Source organism: Mesocricetus auratus, unplaced genomic scaffold (assembly GCF_017639785.1).
Source record: "Mesocricetus auratus isolate SY011 unplaced genomic scaffold, BCM_Maur_2.0 Super-Scaffold_100023, whole genome shotgun sequence".
Classification (NCBI taxonomy): domain Eukaryota; kingdom Metazoa; phylum Chordata; class Mammalia; order Rodentia; family Cricetidae; genus Mesocricetus; species Mesocricetus auratus.
This window is the reverse complement of record NW_024429204.1, coordinates 17,800,012-17,815,615: the sequence shown is the minus strand read 5'-3', so window position 1 is coordinate 17,815,615 and position 15,604 is coordinate 17,800,012.

Here is a 15,604-nt window from a genome sequence, read left to right as displayed (position 1 = left end):
TTTCTGTTTTGTTTTGTTTTGTTTTGAGATAGAGTTTCTCTGTGTAGCCCTGACTGTTCTGGAACTCTCTCTGTCTGACCTCAAACTCACAGAGATCCACCTGCCTCTGCCTCCCCAGTGCTGGGATCAAAGGAGTGCACCACCTCTGTCCTTGGATGTGGTGTTTCTCTTCAGCCTAGGACTTTCACAGGAAATGGACCCAGCCTGGAGCCACAGGAACCACAGGAAATGGATCTCTGCTTCAACATGAAGTGTAAGATCAAAGATTCTGACTTGGATTGTGAAGAGGAGTGATGGGGAAGTCCTGTGTATATGTCAATAAAGCACTGTTGGCCAATAGGGAAGCAAGATAGGTGGGACTAGGAGTCAAGGAGGATTCTGGGAAAGAGAGGCAGAGTTGGAGACAATGTAACCCGCCAGAGGAGTAAGAGGTCTGGATCCTTTCCTCCCATAAGAGAAATACCTAGATTAACAATTATGGGTTAAATACTTAAGTCAGAGATAGCCAGTAAGAAAACAAGCAAACGGCCAACAGCTTATAATTAATATAGCATCCTGTGTGTTATTTGGGGACTGCAACTGTGACAGAGCCCAGGCGGCTGGTGGGGGGAAACCAAAACGACAGACAAGGAAGATTACACTCCACAGAGGGGAGCATTAGAAAGAGCAAAAGAACAAGACAGGACACGCAGTACCCACGCTGCCACACACTGCCAGGGAATGAGCCGATCTACTGCTCGTTTCCCTAATGCTAGGCTGAGGCACCTTGGAACGTTCTGGTAACAAGTTATCACAAATCAAATGCAAACAGTTACGTTTAGAAACATTTCTGTGGTTGGCTCAACCCAACCTGATCAACTTTTCCTAGTAGAAGCTCACTATGGGAATCTGTCACATAAACTCTGGAACCCCAAAGAATGGTTAATGCTTTTAGCTTTGATGCTTCCAAAGGGTGGGGTCTGCTGTGGACAGTTCTCTTGTTCGGTGCTGGGGAGGGATATGGCTTATCTGCTCCAACAAGGCTTGGGCTGAGGCAGTTGGCTGTTTACTGGAGTTAAGGCTGCCGTTTTCTGCAAGGCACAGCTGTGGTGGAGATCTGTGGCAAACACAGCTCTCCCAGTGAAAGCAAGGGGCCTATTGCAAAATCACAAGCTCCAGATCTCCCTGTCCTCTCTGGCCCCTGGGCTCAACTGCCTCCTGATAGGGCAGAGGTTTCACCCTCTCTCGGCTCACACACACACACACACACACACACTCCAGGCTCCATCATAAATGCTGTGCATTCCAACCGTGCAGCCGGGACAGGAGCCAGCGGAGGCAGAACCAGGAACTTGGCCAGTCTGGGCGGAACAACTGAAGTCTGCTTCTGGCAACCCCCTGTCTCCAGTGCTTTTCTTTGGATTCCTCTCTTTCCTTCCTGCTCCCTAAGCCCCATTGAAAGCTGAAGGTGCCTCGTGTCTTCCCAGCTCTAACAGCAGATGATGAGGACTAAGCTAAGTGAGGAAGAATCTAGAACCAGTCCCGTCCTCCATACGTCACTATTACCATCATTCATCCGTCTGAGAGGTGCTTGTTGCTTACAGAAACAGTCTTGGGACCTTGAGTGTTTCCAGAAGAGAATTCATCCAAGAGATGGAAGGATTACAGAATCTTTGGGAATCTGCACAAGCGGATTGTAGGACTGGCAGGGGGGGCAGGGGGGGCGGGGCGTGCCACTCGGGGGGAAGACCACACTGTGTGTGGAGCCCTGGGTTCGGCCTCTAGTATCTCCCCATGCAAAGAAGAAAGCATTGCATGGGGCACCCATGGCATGAATTTTACCCATTTCCCGGACAGTCCCACAGTGTTCTGTGGAACAGTTCACAGTTCCCACACTGGATGTGGATTTTCGGCAGGCACTTTCTAAAACAGCTGTTATCAGCGGACAGGTATGGTTCGGCTTCCCAGAACTGTCTTTCTCTTTGGGAAAACACTGCTTCAGACTAACGGCACTATTGACTCACAGTGTTCACACGCCTTCAACACAGGAAGAACATATGAATGTCCTAAGATGAGCCAGGGCTAGAACTCCACCCTTTGATCACAGAGAATGCTCCAGTAATGCTCAGGGGTATCGGCCAGACTACTAGACACGGATAAGGTATTTCACACAAAAGCTGATGGAGCAGAATCTCTCCTTTATAATGAGTAAGCCGGAAGAATTTGAGCTTTCTCTAGATGTGCTGTGTTTACCTTATTTAAGTGAAACGAGATAATATTTTACAAGTGTCCGTGTGGGAGCTGCGGAGATATCTCAGCAGCTAAGAGCACTGCTCTTTTGGAAGACGTGGGTCCATTCCTAGCACCCATATGGTAACTCACAGGCATCTATAACTACTGACCTCTGCAATTACCAGGCGTGCGCATTGTACACAGACACACATGGATGCATGTGTTTCAGGTGTGTGTGTGTGTGTGTGTGTGTGTGTGTGTGTGTGGAGTGCACACATAGGAGTGTGGGTACAAACCCACAAATCTGAGTGTGGATGCCGGAGACAGACATCTGGTTTCTCTCTCAGTTCTGTACTTCGTTGTTCCACACGGGGTCTCCCACTGAGCCTGGAAGTCTCTGAGTCAGCTAGACCAGCGAACTCTAAGGGTCAGCTTGTCCCAAGTTACAGATACAAGTCACAGCCACTCCCAGCTCTTTAAGGGGTCCCCAGGGTCCAATGTCAGGTCTTTATCGTGGCAAGCTCTTTCAGGACTGGTCATCTCCGCCTCAGTTTTCTTTGTTTTGTTTTGTTTTCCTGTTATTGCGTGTTAAAGGTGACTTATTTATTTATGTGGCGGTGCCGGTGATGAAATCCAGGGTTCCAGGGTTACGCTTGACTGAGCTTCAGCCCCGCCCCTCTGGCAGCTTTTATCATGTAACTATGCTTGTTTCCTAACACACGATGAACAGACCTCCCAGCGTGCACAGGCAACCCCAGCTTAATCAGTAACAGTTCCCTCCTTCATTCTCAGAAATGTCCCAGTTGGATGGTAAATTATTTGTTGATTATTTGGGTTGCAATGTGACTAATAAAAAGCAATACAATCCACTCTCTCTTTTTTCCTTCCTTTTTCTTTTAAATTTACCATTGCTTTCAATTTATTTAGTTTATGTTTAAAGTTTCATATACATGTGCCATATTCAGGGTAGGAGACCAAAACTGTATCCAATCAAATACATTTCCTAAATCAATTATATAACTAGCAACTTGTGTGCCTCTCAACGAAGGCACAATGAGCTCTTAGCATCTATGAGCTGAACGCTCAGGACCGAAGGAGAACTAGCTGGTCTCCCTAGAGTAAACAAGAGGCCCTCTGACCACTTGGAGTGATAATGGGGTTGGTCTTAATAGATTGAGTTTCTGTACCTTGTAATAGCAACATATTAATAAGTGTAGAACTAGAACTGTGCCTTGTAATAGCAACATATAGATAAGTGTAGAACTAGAATTGTGCCTTGTAATAGCAACATATAGATAAGTGTAGAACTAGAACGAGCAGGAATTACTTATGGACTTCTATGATGCTTTCATTTCTTGCCTGGCTTCTGTCCACCAATGCTGCTTCTTAGCCAATGTCATATTAAAGCTGGATTGCAAAATCCTCCCAGGCCCCAGCTTGGTGACTCACTATCCATCTCTTTTCTTCCTTTTCCTTTCTAAATTAATGGATTCCCGTGTGTGTGTGTGTGTGTGTGTGTGTGTGTGTGTGTGTGTGTGTACCTGTGTAGGCCCAAGGTCGACACTGGGAATTGTCCTCAGTTGCCTTGGGTTTTGACACAGTCTCTCATGGAAACTGCAGCTCACTGATTTACCTAAGCTTTTAGCCAGTGAGTACTAAGATCTACCTGTTTCTGCCTTACCAGTACTAGGGTTATAATGAGTGTCGCTGTGCCTAGATCCTTTCCTCCCTCCCTCCCTCCCTCCCTCCCTCCCTCCCTCCCTCCCTTCCTTTCTTCCCTCCTTCCTTCATTCCTAATTTCTTTTCTTTCTTTCTATTACATGGGTGCTGGAGATCTGAACACAGTTCCTTATATTTGCATGACAAGCACTTTTTACTGACTATGCCCTCTCCCTGGCTGGAAAGTAACGGATTCTACTATAACATTTTTCATACATGCATGCAACACGTTAACTTCTCCTGTTCTCCCTCTCCCTCCCCTCAGTCCCCATTACTTCCCAAACAGCCTCTGTCCAGTTTATGGCATTTCCTAATCTAGATGCCACGTTTGAGACCCTTTTCTCGGTGTAGATTTCATGGCTCTATAATCTGTTTCCTTCCCCTCTTTTGGTTTCTGAGTGCACGTTATTTTCATGGTTCTGTGCAGCTCACCATTGCTCATTTGGTACCTCTAAGGGACGGCATCGCCCTTCATCCAGAAGTCCGCAGTTAATATATAATTCAGCCTGCTTTGATCCCTGTGACCTTGTGACTTAGCCTTGACCCTGGCCAACAGTTCCTTTGCTCTTCCTCTCAAAGCCGAGGGAAAATGCAGTTCCTGCAGTAGGATACACCTGAGTCGTGTGTCCGATCTGCCATGGCCACAGTGTAACCCTCAGTTCACCTCTTAGCAGAAGGATGTGATATAACGTTCTGAAAACTCCACACAGCTCTGCAGACTGGTTGCTTGTGTGACTCTTCGGCCTCGCCGGGGCTGTGGCTCAGTGGTAGAATGTGCTAGAGTCAATTTCTAGCACTGAACAACAAACAAAAAAAGAATTTAGTGTCTTATTTGGTAAATCTCTGTACGTATAATATATACATTAATCATCATCATCATCATTATACTAATCAGGGAATGCTATAATCAAGCTACAAGAGCAAATAAGTTTTCAGCTCTCAGTGCCTTGATACATAAAAGCCTGCCTGCTGCTCATAGCATAGCCAAGTGTAAGGACCCAGGTAGGGACCCAAACTCCACCCACCATGCGGCTCCTCTACCCAGAACCCTTCCCCTTGCTCTGTCCCATGGAAGTAGAGAGGGGGAAGATGAGATCTCACAGGATAATATGTGTGTGGGGTTGTGTGTGTGTGTGTGTATGTGTCTGTGTCTGTGTGTGGGTCAAAGATCAAACTGATGTCACGCCTCAAGACCTGTCTGTCTCGTGTTTCTCTCTGGAATGTGGCCCCATCAGTTAGGCTAATCTGTCTGACCCGGAGCCCAGTCTGGAATCCTATGCAAAGGGAGCAGAGAAGCGTATGCTTCCTGCGCTACCGGAAAGAGGAAACAGCGTTGATGGGCAGATGTGTGGCCAGCCTAGCACACAGTTTCATTTCAGACAGTGTGCACCAAGAATAAAACCGCATGGTACCATTCATCTATTTACCTTTTTGAAAAACACAAACTTCCACAATGTAGGCAAGATCGGCCTAAAACTCACCGTCAGCCTCCGTCTGCCTCCCGTGCCAGGGTGACAAGCACTTGCCACTATGTCTAGTTTATAAACTTATTTTCACAAGGAGAATGATACTGTACATGCCAAACAAGCTGTAAGTCTTTTGCATGGATTACCTCATCTGATTTAGTTTTATAACAGTTCTGTGAAATTGTGCGAGGATTAAGCAAGGCAAATATAAAAGTGGCTGGTACCTATAAATGTTTTTCTACATTTCATACCTCATGAAGAATCTGCTAAAGTGCGGATATTAAAGGAGCACTTGGATGCTGTCTTTAATTCATATTTAACTCTCACAAGATGAGTAACTTGTTACGGAGTTGTATGTTAGAGATTATAGTGTATATGTGTAATTTTTCCCATCACAGAGACAGATTTCTGAGGAATAGAAGGAGGAAGGATTTACTTCTGCTCATGGCTTCAGAATTCACAGTTCATGGTTGGCAGGCTCCACTGACTCTGGGTCTGTGGCGAGGCAGAGCCCCAGATAGTTAGGCTTCTTCGAGCAGTTACTCACCTAACTATGACCAGAAAGGACAGGGCAACAGACATGTGGCTCATGCCTGCAATCCCAGCCGCTGGGAGGTTGAAACAGAAGGATCACGACCAGTCTGAGGCTAGCTCGGACTACACAGTAAGTTCAAGGTCAGCCTCCCGTCTGTCAAGACTGTTTCGGAAGAAAACAAAGAAAAACAGCCTTGGGTGATGGCGGTGTACACCTGTGAGCGTAGCCGGTGGGAGATGGAGGCCGGAGGATCAGGAGTTCAAGATTGCCTGCTCCAGAGCAAATCGGAGGCCACCTTGGGCTACGTGAAACCCTGCCTCAAAACAAGACAATAATAAGAACAGACAGGAAGCAAGGTGGGCAAGCTATATTCTTCAAAGACACAAAATGGTCAGCTTCCTGTAACCAGGCCTCACCTCCTGTCTCCCACCTGCCAATAAAGCCATTAAATTATGACATTTAATCACATGGATTAACCTACTGATGACCTCAGAGTCCTTGGGATCTAATCACGTCTATAAAGCTTCGCACCTGACAACCCACCCTTTAACACATAAACTCTTGGAGGCATTTTGGATATAACCCACACCATACCAGCATATCAAGATGAGTTTGCCAGGCTCTTTAATTGCAGGAACAAACAACCATAAAAACAGACTATTGGAAAGCATATGGATAGGTGTGCCTAAAATCTGTGATATCGTTTACCTAATATGGGATAGGAAGAAAATTTGGGTGAGTTTGTGCTTTTTCCCATCCTTTCCCTGCGAAGCATTTCCCACAGGTCTAGACTGCAGTGTTGAGCTCCGTGAGCAGTTCTGGTTGATCACCAGCAGGGGGCGTGTGATTGCCTCTGCACAGCTTCTGTTGCCTAGGTGCTGATCTACAGCCTCTGAACACGGATTCACTCCCATCCTAGAATTTACCCTTGCCACCCGCCCAGAGGATGGATGCTGAGGGGGCTGCTAGACGCTGATAAGGAAATATAACAGATTTTGACTGAAAATGGGGAAGGAAGGGATAAGAAAAGGGGCAAAGTCAGTTGGTGGTCAAGGGCAGCTTAAAAGGCAACGGGGATGAAAAGGAAATAACTTTGCACTCTAATTTCCAGTCTGCATGGTTTCTTTTAAAGAAAAAAAATGAGTGCTCAACTTGAACTTAATCTTGAGTATAGATGCTCTCACGGAGAAATGCCAAGTTTTCTCCACCATTTTGGTAGGGATGCTTGATCCAATGTCTCACCACGTCTTCCTGTAAGGTTTTCAGAATCCAGCGACACCTGGCTGAGAAACAGCACCATGGTCCCGATTCCCTGGTGGATTTGGGCGTAAACTCATAATTCGACTGGGTAAGGGGTTTCAAGGGAAGGCACCTTAGGAGAAACCATGGAAGTTTCATACACCATGGCATGACGGTCTTGATTCATGGGGGATAAGTGAATGGTCCACCTTAATTGGCTGGGGATGTTGACACTGTCTGCACAGTAAGGCATGCTAATTTGGGATCTGTTTCTGCTTTTCATCTGGTTCAATGATACACAGAACTCTTACGGAGAAAGACAGGCAGAAATGTCCCACCAAAAAGGAGCTTATTGAAGGAGAAGCCGTGGAAGACTATTTTCATCTTGCAGTCGAATTCCCTCTGGGCTTTGGGGTTAGGAGTGAGAGATGATTCCAGCAGGCACATGAGGGGCCGTCTCTGTTCAGGCAAGCTGTGGTCTCAGGACTTCACAGAACCCTCCCATTGTCTGACTCCGGAAGCTTGCTGGACAATCCAATGTGAGCTTTGTTTCTAGACTTGCTTGCTTTCATTTGAAGACATTTACGTCATCCCAAGCCACTCGTGTCATAGTGTCAGGACTGGAGTCAGGGGGGTCAGGCCTCTTACAACTGCATGTGTTCTGTTGAGCACATGAGTATACAAAGACATTGAGAGTTTCTAATAACCAAAGACCTTTTAATACCCCCCCCCCCACCTCTCTCTATGTAGCCTTCAAGGTCTTAGAACTTGCTCTGTAGACCAAGCTGGCTTTGAACTCACAGAGATTCACCTGCTTCTGCCTCCTCAGTGCTGGGATTAAAGGTGTGCACACCACCACACATCACTTTGTGAGGTCCATTTCATGTAGAAAAAGCAAGGCCAACTCAAGAATCAAGAACTGGTCAGGAATTCAAAGACAGTAGCAACTCTCACAACCTCGGTGAAGAATGCCTTATTTTCTTCCCAGATGTCACAGGTGTCTCTCAGTTTTTGTCTCGAAGGGATGAATTCAGTCAAGAGACAAAACATTTAACGAGTTTGTTTAACAAAGCAGCAGTTTAATTAGTGAAGCTGAACAGAACGAGGCATTGTGTGGTGGTGCTTGCCTTTAAACCCAGCACTCCTTAGTCAGAAGCAGGTAGATCTCTGCGAGTTTGAGGCCACCCGGCTTACACGGTGAGTTCAGGACAGCCAGGGCTATGAAGATGGACCCTGCCTCAAAACCAGACAAAGCTAAGCAGAACACTCCAAAGATGGATCGGTGTGGGCTGTCCCTAGGTGGGAAGGAGCCTAGTGGTCATCTCTGTGTGGTAGATTTTAAATACTTTTATGAATATTCATGAGGTGGGTGTTAGAGCATCTAGAATCTTTAGACCCTAAGGGAAGAACTCCGTAGGGAAGTCTGGCCCTCAGCTCTGCCACTCTCAATAGGAGCAAGGTCTACTTGTTCAGGGTCAAAACAACTTGAATTATAGTCTCACTTTAATCAGCCCTATCCTTCCTCTTATCCAGCCGGCTTGACTATCTCCTGCCCAGCTGCAAGCCCTTTCATTCACCTTGCTCGACATTGTCAACCTCTCTGTCGTGTTTTAACATCCATCTTACCGCAGACATTTGCTTTTACCAGGACAGCTGGACCCCAGCAGGCAGACAAGGTGGAAGAGAGGTTGAGTTGAAGAGGCACTGAGGAGTCGCATTGGGCCCTACACACAGGGCGAATGCAGCGCTGGCATTTGTGAAATCCTCAGCGAGTCATAGCTGCTGCTGTTTTCCAGGAAAAAGCTCTGACAGCCCGGCCGCCTACGGATTTGCTGCGGTTATTTTGGAGTGAGAAATGTTTCATCAAATCCCTGTGCGTTTCTGCTGCGAGCTCAAGTCTGTGACCACCAAGGTCCTTGTGGTACCTACCAGCAGATGTCAGCCTGACCTTGTCAGTGCCTTCAGGGGGCCCCAGGGAAATTAAGGACACTCAAGCCTGACTCCAGGAATGGAGAGAGTCTCACAGAGGGAAACTGGAAACAGTGTGGGAACACCAGACCTTGAGCAGAGACCCACTTCCCCTTCTGCCTGGGAGTAGGCAGCTGTAAGACATGTTTACTAAAAACAATACAATGCCTGGGGGCATTAAGTTCCTGGAAAAGGCCTGCCCGCAGAAACCACCCTGACCTCGACCTTGTCCAAAGACTAACCGCCCCTTCTGCCACACCCAGATCAGTTTCTGGGGTCAGAGCAGAACCAGCCAGGGGAGAGGAGAGAGCAGAAGCTTCTCTGGTGGGAGCCTTTCTTAGGAAGTTTTCTTGAACCTTTTTGGAGCCTGCTTAAAGTTTTCTTTACATCGTTGAACGAGTCTCTGTGTTGTCAATCCCCGACACCCTCCGCACGTTCTCGGACACAGGCCGCGCAGCAGACGCGACAAAACAGCATCTGCCTGGACTTCCATTTCGGAAAAGGCTAGGGACTGCTTCAAATTTGAAGGATTTTTTTTTAAATGAACACATAGTTTTATGTAACGAACATCCATCATGTGGACATGGGAGCTGGGAATACAAGGATTTTGTTGTTTTGGTTCCTAAACTTTGGAGCTTGGTAACAAGGCTAGCAAAAAATAAATATATTTTAAAGAGACACTAAGGTCTCCTGGTGTGTCTATTATACTTTTGAAACAGCAGACTCCAGTGAAATGCAAATTTCCACAGGAATCTCACTCAGGAACTTGTCCCCCAAAAGGATTTTCCACACTGCTAACAACTTGTCAGACCACTTCGTGGGATAACACTGAAGCCCAGATAATGATGGGTCTCCGGTGGGCAGGACCTCACTTAGACTGGGATTGTTATGATGTGCATAACCTTGGCCCTCTATCTAAATTCCAATATTATTTCTCGTCAGGACCTGAAGACTTGGGAGGTTCACTGGATCCCTTTGTCTTTCCCGTGTGACCACACCGAAAAACCTTTTTGTGGAGCTCTTTTCTTCTTCCTGGTATTAACTTGCCTCTTTCAGTTGGTTTAGAGAGGACCGTGGCTGACAGGAGGTGACTCCAAGTTCGACCAGGTTGCTTTTCCGTTTCCCAACAATAGTAATAAGCAATTATTAGTCAACATAGCCATGGCATCCAGCTGGCAAGAGTGTCAGTTTTTATGTAGGATGAGATGAAATGCATTCATGAGAAATAAGGGGATTGGGCGCTCTCGGAACACTAACCACAAAGGTACTATACGTCTAGTTTTGAGGCAGAGGATATCCTAGCAATGAGCAAAATAAACACGGTGTAGAGGGAAAAAAAAAAACAAACAAACGAGGGGAATGGCTGGAAAGGTGGCTTTGTGAGCCATGAGGTATGACTACACTAAGAGCATCCACCAGGTGAGGGAAAAGAGCCCCACAGAAGGGGGGGATGGGTGCCGTCCCCAACCGCAAATCAACAGAGCCAGGGAGTGTTGAGATGAAGCTGAGTAGGGGAGCATTAGCCTAGTGTGCATGAAAAGCTGTGTTCAGCCAGTAGGAGGAAGAGAAGGCGGGTGGGGGAGGGGGAGGGAGGAGGAAGAGCAGAAACAGCAACACAAGATCGGAGGACAGTCAGGAGGTCAAGTGGCACCCACGCCATCCCAGGACTCAGGAGGCAGCAGCAGGAGCGACTAGAGTTCAAGGCCAGTGTGGGATACAGAGCAAGACTCCGTCTCTAAAAATTAAGTTGAAGAAATTTAAAAAGCGGTTTGTTCTCAAGGAAAACATTTTGTTCTGGATTTTTCTCCGCCATAACCTGGTGCTCTTGGTCCTTGCCTATAAAACAGGAATTTTATGAGGAGCTACCACAAAATAGTTATAAACCTTGCATGGAAAACATTTAGCAAAGCAGCTGGCATATACTTAGAATGCATAAGTGTTAGCTATTGTTTTACATGCAGGCGTGGTGTCAGAGGTTAGCCTTGAAGCCTTGTACAAGCCGATACATTTTCTACCACTAAACTATAGCCATTGCCCTAATCTTGCCTATTACTGCTTATCTCTTCTCTTTCTTTCCTTTTCATTGATGGAGTCTGGCTACATAGCCCATGCTGTTCTTAAATGCCTGCCTCTCCTGCCTCAACTTGCTGATGCTAGTTGGGTATCACCATGCTTGGTTTCTATTGGCTATTTCTAAGAACGTTTCTCTGTCCTCAAAATGGCTCCTTGAACCGAGTATCTCAGAAGGTATTTTTGTTTGTTTTTTTAATATTCTATTGTGTTATGCTGTTTCCCCTTTCCTACTAAGCCAGGAGAGCGTGCCTGACAAGAAACAGGCAAAGAAACCACTGAGTGAATAGGGAAAGGGGAATGGATTATAATGGGCTACGATGAGAAGAAACCAAACATTAATGACATAGCACAGGCCCCTGCTTTCTAGAACCTTCTGCCATGGAAAGCACGAGAGTTTTGCCGCAGATGCTGCTCATGTTGGTGGCGAAAGAAACTGCAGAAACAAGGGTTCTTTGTATTCCGCCTCTGACAGGCATTCTCAGCCTCCCGTGCGCCTCAGAGCTAGCTCTGCTGGCTTGCTTTCTTCTCTCTGCTGCTACGTATCGGATCTGGGAGTTTCCCTGCTTAATATTTAACTAGCCTTGATGTTCCTGTGTCACACAGTTCATGGGCTAGCAGGGCTGGGCTACCGTCTGCTTCTTTAGTTTGCACAGCGGCAGAAATGCACCGGTCTTACGTAATCTGCCCTCACTCTGTCTTGGCCACGGCTACCCAGACACGTTCACTGTTAAAGTTCACGTTCCGTGCAAATCAGACAGAGCCCGGGCCATCAGATGTTCCATCCCATCAGACTGGACCGCATGGTGTCACTGTCTCCCTCCATTAAGCGTTCGCTAGGACTTGGTCTCTGTGAACCCAAGCATGGCAGACTTCCAGAAATTGGTTTAATATTTAACCCCAAGGAAGCAAAGGACATAGAACATGAAATATACAATCCTAGGAGGCAAAGAGAGAGTCTCACAGAATGAAAGATAAAGGAAAAAGAGTTGTCAAGTTCTGGAAGGAAGGAAGGAAAGGGGCTCCGAGCGAGTCCTTGTTGTTTCTGCAAGCAGCAGCCCGAGCCTCCACTCTCTGACCACAGAGAGCAAGCCTGTGTGAGCAGAAGCTCTGGGAGGGAGCGTGGCTTACAGCATCCCAGCACGACTCTCCAACACCTCCTCCAGACTTGGAGGCTGGCCCCGGAAGAAGGATGTTGCAACTAAGGTGTGTTCAGGGCAAGCCACTTCTCTGTAATCAAGACTAAATCCCCAGCATGTCCAGAGACTGTAGCTGTAGGATAAACTGTACTGCAACCATACACATGCTAATCATTTTATTGCTCTTCCAACAGGCTGTCAAACTCTTTGAAGGCTGATAGAGCAGGGAATAGATGTTGCTCTGCAGTCTTGTGAAATCATTTCACATGGAACTTTAAAGTACTTTTTAGTGGGTGTCTATGTGTGTGGGTGCCCATGGAGGTGTGTGTGTACGGAGGTTACAGGACAACTCACAGCGGTTGGATCTTTCCTCCTACCATGTGGGTTTTATGCAGGGATCAAATTCGGTTGCCAGAGTTGGCAACAAGGCTCTTTAGGGGCCGAGCTACCTCACCAACCCTGAATTTCACATTCTAAAGGTTATGTCTGGTTAGTTATCTCCACATAATTTTTCATTTTAGCTGATTAAGATTTGAATTCTTCAGGATCTTGGTTTTTAGAGATTGTCTCTCACTTACCTGGAAACCAACCACATAAACCAACCACATAAACCAGGCTGACTGGCCAGGGAGCTCCCAGGGATCTAACTGCCAGCTTCAACTTCCCAGTTCCATGATTTACAAGCATGGGCCACTGTGCCTGGGGTTCAAGCTTGGGTGCTGACCCTTATATGACAAAGAACTTTACTAAAAAACAAGCAAGCAAACAAACAAACAAACAAAATACCTTCCAACTCTGTTTTGTACTTATCCAGAAATTCTCCTCTGTGTTCTAAAAACCCCAGCTTCCAACTAAATTGAGGTCTCTGAAAGACAAAACACGAACAATGCCTACAGCCCTGTTCCCCATCACATTTGGAAGGCCTGTTGACAGGAGAATAGATACTTTGTGACCAGAAATACATAGATTTGTGAAAAAAATGAGCAAGTATAAAAATCTGGGGAAAAATTGATGCCAAATAAAAATTCAGCAAAACCCAGAAAATGACACCCAAACTGATGATCTTAGAATAAAGATCATTAGAAAAAAAATCATTAAGAACAAAACAATTAAAAAAAGGCAAAAGAATGGCCAATTCCATATTCACCCTAGTGTGTTCTTTAGATGAGGGGAGAAAAGAATATAGTAGAATGTAACCTACTAGAATAATACAACAAAATGAAGTAAAAAAAAAAAGTAAAACTACTGTCAACAGTTTGAGACAGGGTTTCTCTGTGTAGCCCTGGCTGCATTAGAATACACTCTATAGACCAGGCTGGCCTCAAACTCACTGAGGTCCATCTACCTCTGTCTCCCAAGTCTGGGATTAAATGCAGGAGCCACGACCACGAAGCCTACTGTCCGCATTCTTGAGCTGGGCAATGCTTTGTAGAACTCTGCCACTTCTTTTTTACTTTCTGTTTACTCTTTTGATAGGCTCTCGCTGGTCCTCCTGGCCTCTAACTCATGGCAAACTTCCTGCTCAACCTCTGCTTCCTGGTACATCGGCATGAACCAACATGCCCAGCCGCATGATTCTGTAATACCCAATGCATGGAGAAAAGACTTCTAGGAGACAGGCCTGCAGGTGAGCCTCGAAGGATGAGATGGTGGAGGCAGGGACATACTGACAATGTTCCTAGGGTTCACATTCAGTGTCCAGTACCCAAGTCCTCGGTAAAGTTTCATGAATGAATAAGCAGGTAAGTGACAGGAAAATCTACTGTCTGGTTGACAACTCTTAATGCAACTGAAAATCCGCTCTCTTTTCACACTCGTAATTAATTCCCCAATCAGAATTACATATTTCTTAATTAACTGAAAGAATGCATAATACATTAGAAGCACAAGGTAACACCTGCCAACAGTGACCTGCATTATCTGAAGGTCCCTCAGAAAGATTAAAGCTTTTGCAGACTGAGTACAACTATATGATTGTGGAGTTGGAATTTCACAGAATCACGATCGAAATAATCCTGGACTTTTTTAGTCACATTAGTAGCCATTTATCATCAGTCTTTGTGTCTGATCTTCCATCTTTTTGTAAAAAGAAAACAAAACAAAAATGCTTCTTTTATGGGTATAGGTATTTTGTCTGCACACATGAAGAAGGCATCAGATCCCACCGACCAACAGTTTTAGATGGTTGTGAGAAAATATGTGGATACTGGAATTGAACTCAGGACCTCTGGAAGAGCATCCAGTACTATTAACTCCTGAGATATCTCTCCAACTCCTGAGTGTCCATCCTAAACTGTTAGGTAAAAACTGGTGTCCATTCCATGACTTTTTTTTTTAAGATTTATTTTGTATGATTTTATGTTTGTATGCGCGCACGCACACACACACACACACACACACACGTGTATGTGAGTGCCACACTTGTGCAGGTACCTGCAGAGGCTAGAAGAGGACTTGGGATCCTTAGAAACTACAGCAAAGGTGGTTTTTGGCTGCCCCAATGTGGATGTTGAAACTGAATTTGGTTTCTCTGCAAGAAAACCAAGTGTTTGAACCATTGAACCATCTCTCCAGCCCTCTCTCTTGTTTTACGACAAGAAGTTCTGGTAACCCCCATGCCACTGTGAAACATGTCCTTTGTGTTGACTTGAATCCCATGTCCTGGATAATGTCACTCATAACTCAGATCAGAATAAATTCTTATTCCCTCTGGAAGACAAAGAGCTGGGCTTTGTAGAGTCCCCTGCATAGGGAGACTGTGAGTGGGCATCAGGCAGGCAAGAGGAGAGTTTGTTAATGCATTTTTTTTTCCCAGCAGAAAACTTTCGGAAAATGCTGTGGAATAATCCTGTACACCGTGAAAATCTATTACTCTCATTGGTTAATAAAGAGCTTGCAAGCCAGTAGCTGGGCAGGAACTTAGGTGGGAAAGCCAAAGTAAGGACGATGGGAAGCAGGAAGGTGGAGTCTGGAGTCATCTGGCAGACATAGAGGGAGCAGGAGATGAATGTGCCATGTTAATAAAGGCACCACTGTGTGGCAGACCGTCAATAAGGAATATGGGCTAACTTAAAATGTAAGAGCTAGTTAGTAATAAGCCTAAGCTATTGGCCGAGCATTTTTTTTTTTTTGTCTTCTTCGAGACAGGGTTTCTCTCTCTATGGCTCTGGAGGCTGTCCTGGAGCTCACTCTGTAGACCAGGCTGGCCTTGAACTCACAGATATCCACCTGCCTCTGCCTCCTGAGTGCTGGGATTA